Source organism: Pygoscelis adeliae, unplaced genomic scaffold, assembly GCF_000699105.1.
Source record: "Pygoscelis adeliae isolate BGI_AS28 unplaced genomic scaffold, ASM69910v1 Scaffold15, whole genome shotgun sequence".
Lineage (NCBI taxonomy): Eukaryota > Metazoa > Chordata > Aves > Sphenisciformes > Spheniscidae > Pygoscelis > Pygoscelis adeliae.
Window position 1 is genome coordinate 5,765,911 of NW_008824988.1, and position 4,257 is coordinate 5,770,167.

The window sequence follows — 4,257 nt, forward strand, 5'->3', positions numbered from 1 at the left end:
AAGTAATATATCCACTGACTAGATCTCGCCTCTCAAAAACAGAGAAAGGAAAGACTGATTCGGCTATCTTGTCCACCTCATTGAGAAGGTTCAGTAATGTTAGTCTATGAGACAGTTACACCTTTATGTAGCCTGTGACGTCTTTGAGTTGTGGTAGTATTCACTAAAATCCTGACAGAAAATCCAGTGATTCCAGTGTGAATCTTGTCAGAGATTTCAGTGGGCTTGAAGTTAAGTATCACATGAACAGTCAGATACACATCTGAGACTGCTCCAAAACTGAGTACTTTGAATCATGTCAGTGTTTTTATTTAAGCAAAGACTGACAGGAAATACAGACCAAAAACTGACCCAATGTGAATACTTAGAAGACTTGAATCCCTCAGAGTGTAAATTTGACCTTGTAACTATGACCTCTGTGAAAATGATGCAATGTGGCTTGCCTGAACAGTGAAATGCTAGAGCATGATATCTCATTCCATAGGTGAAAATACACACAAAAGTATCAACTCTTAAATCAAACACACCATACCCATTTGCAGACGATGTCCAGTTAGGTTACTTCAAATGATTGGCAGACAGACAGAGTTTACAGTCAAATATCTTATAACCAGCAATTTATTTTCAGTCCACAGACCTTCCAAACTACTCTTCGTGATTCAGATTGTCCATACATGACCTTTTCAATACACTAAGGGCATTTGATAGTTCAAACTTACAAAGAATAGATTGGCAATAATGATGCTCTTCAATAGCTCTTTTCAGAAACTTCAAAACAATGACCTGTAATTGTAGATGAAGAAATGTTGTCATGCCTCAGCAGAATGGCTCTTCTTCAAGTGGAATATGTGCAATAAAGGCCCTTACATAATTGTCTAGAGAAGTGGTGAAGGGGACAGAGGGAAGTGTGAGGATCTTCACACAGGGCATGCAGAAAAGGCGACAGGTAGGAAAAGGAGGCAGATCTATCTTCCTTCCTTGAACAGCAGGAAGCAGCATGAGTGAGAAGAGACTATATGGATGCAAGAGCTGATGCGGTGCCACACAGAAGAGCTGCTCAGCAGTCCTTGTCTCCTCCCAGCAGCATAGTCCTTGGAAAGGCAAGGTTCCACACTGTCCCCTATTTAGGCTGATGGTTAACAGGACTAATAACAACAGAAATAGAAATAATTGAAGAGTGGAAGGACCCACCTCCAACAGAATGTCTTCAGGAAATGAGCCAATTTATGCTGGTCAGGCTGTGAGGCAACTGAGAATAATTGGTATTTTAGTTCTAATAGTGAACAACACTGCAAATAAACTCTGAGTATATTGACTAATCAGTGAACAGGTAAATAGAGAGACACTGTCCTCCATTGCAATGCAAATGGTCTTTCCTCCATTTAATTAAGCTGTAGAGGTTAGGTTCACAGAAGGACAAACGCACCTTGAAGCCCATCAAGCTTGTCCTTATGAGAGTGAACCCAAAATTTCACAAAATTCTTGCTTAGCTGATGACTGGCCATACAGTGACCTTGAATAGCCAGACTCCCTTCCCCAAAAGACTTCAGGCCAAAATCGCCCTTGTTCAGCTGTAGTCTAACAGGAGAGGAGGTAAAATCTACACTTCTCAAAATTTTTAACAATAAAACTCCAGGACACTTGAAAGCTCCTACTCTGCTAAGTACTGACCACAATGAACATTTGGACACCTAACATATACCTAAGCCTGAGACATTTCTTTTCTTGAACCCTTGGAGGCATTCGGTCTGGTAGGCTTTTTCAGAGCACATAGAACAGAAAAGAATAGGAATTGTAGCCTTAGAAAATGCAGCTACAGTGGGGAATTTGACAGAGAACTGAATTCACATCTTCCACTTTCTAAGCAAGTGTTGTAACTAGATGGTTCTCATAGGAATGGTGAGGATGAACCCTGTATATTTTAAAAAGGAAATCTTTGTTCAGTTCTTTGAGGGAAAGAAAGGACTGAGGGCTGATTCAACTTATACTGCAGCTGTCATGGGATCTGATTCAGAGAAAAAGATAAGACTGAGTGGTTGGAGACAACAGGCCAGGAGAAGAAGAAACAGAAAACTTTTTACCAACAATCTGTGGAAAGGAGACCAGTGTTAAATGAAATCACTTCCTCAGTTCCAGTCCAGGCTCCACAAATTTGTTCTTGTATTTCTTTACAGCCAGGCTTGAACTGAATTCACCTATCCTGTGAACTTACCTCCCTCCAGCCCAAAAGCTGTGCAATTGTATCACCTCAGTGATGTTCTCACATTTAAACCCATCACAGAGGTTTGTTGGCACAGGAGAATGTGTTAATGCAGCTATACGGCTTCTTCCTCATATCCGTTCAGATCAGAGCACTGGCCAAGTCTGTCTCTGCCTGTAAGTAACCAAACAGACCTCCGCTTTTGTTTTTACATGAAGCTACTCCATGTGTTACAATAGCCACATTAGAACCAGAGTTAAATAGAGAGCTGACAGCTAATAGTAAAACAGCGTAAAGAGTAGCCATAGGTGAGCTTTGTCTTCCAAATATTTGCAGTTAAAATTTTATAAAGAAGGATCAAATTCAGTTTAAAACTAAATGACAAAAATGTAATGATGATCAAAATGAAATAATATTCATAAAGATCAAAATTCTTGTTTTGATGAGAAGGTTTTCTTAACATATAATGAAACCTTGCATAGCTTCTCTTAAGCATGTGGTACCCATTAAAACATAGGAGCTTGTCTTAGAGTTATACAAAAGCAATTTTCCCAAACTGGAACCTCTGATCCAGGCAAAGACTGTATTTGTAACACATACATATTAACAGGCCAGAGGTAAGGGCTGCTTCTAACCCATTAGGAACTGTCAGCATAAATCCCAAAGAGACTACAGATATCCTCCTCTGGAGAATTACTTCACTCATTAACATGAGAAGGAATTAGGCCTTTTTTAATTGTCGCTAGTTCCAAAAGAAACACTTTTCTGCCTTGACTTTACACACAAAAATCTACTTGAGGTTTAAAGTTTATGACCTTCCTTCCTCCCAAAAGCAGACAAATGATAAAAGTATCTCATTCCCTCAACACATGAAAGTTATCTCTTCTCGTGAATAATCTGGTGAGTTTTCTGTTTAGTCACCAAATAATCATTTCTTCAAAAGTGTGTGATTGTAGTCTAAAAACTGTAACTGTAAAATGCCATCTTGGTTATTTTGGCAATGTTAAGAACCCACATGTGCCATCTTGCAATGATTTACAATATCATTAAAGACTATGAAGAGCTGATGTTGTAACTTTGAAAGGGAAAAGGGGAGGAGAGGGATACATTATTGAATACCAAAGTCATCTTGATAAATGGGGGGAATGGTCTGAAATCAATAACAGGAATTTCAATAGAGACAAGTGCAGAGTACTACACTTGGGGCTTGTCTACACAAGCAGGTTAGCACAGCAAACTGAAGCATGAATTTACAGTACACTTGCTGCTACATACTAACTTTTCATGCTGACACTCTTGCTAAGCAGTAAGTATAGCTCCGTGTGATGTCGTTTACTCCACATGTTGCACAGAGCCAGCATTATTGCAGGCTACAAGTATCCACAGGGGAAACTGGCATAGAGAAGCTGGTGTGCTGTAAATTTGTACCCTATCTTACTGCAATTTACCATTGTAAATGCTCCCTTAGGCAGAAAAAATCAAATGCACAAATAGAAAATGTGGAATTATAGGTTAGAGAGCATTACTGCATAAGCACGTTGTAGTCAGCGTAACCAGCATAGTCAGTGATAAATGATGAAAAACAGCTATGATACTGCTATTACATACAACACTGTTACTAGTATTTAGAAAGAAACATAAGAGAATTATTCATATTCTGCTTTGCTCACTGTTGGTAAGACATCAGCCAGAATAGTCTGTTCTGTACCCTTGAAAGGGCAGGCAAGTTTTAGAGCAGTCACAGGAATGCAGTCAAACATGATATAAGAACTGAGACTGCTTAGTCTAGAAAAACTATGGCTGATGGCTGAGTCTGGTAACAGCCTTCAAAGATGTAAAAGAATGCTATAAAAGAACTCCTGTTTATTCTTTCAGTCCAAGGGAATTTGGAAGGAAAGAACTGCTTCGTTTGCAACCGTGATTTTCAACACTAGCATTTTGGAAATGCTGATGTATACCATCCTGAGGAGTATAAGAGCAGGTCAACAACGGAAGCAAGACATGCCAGTTCTAGGAGAGGGGAGGGAGAGAGAGAGGGAGAGAAGGAGGGCGGGGGG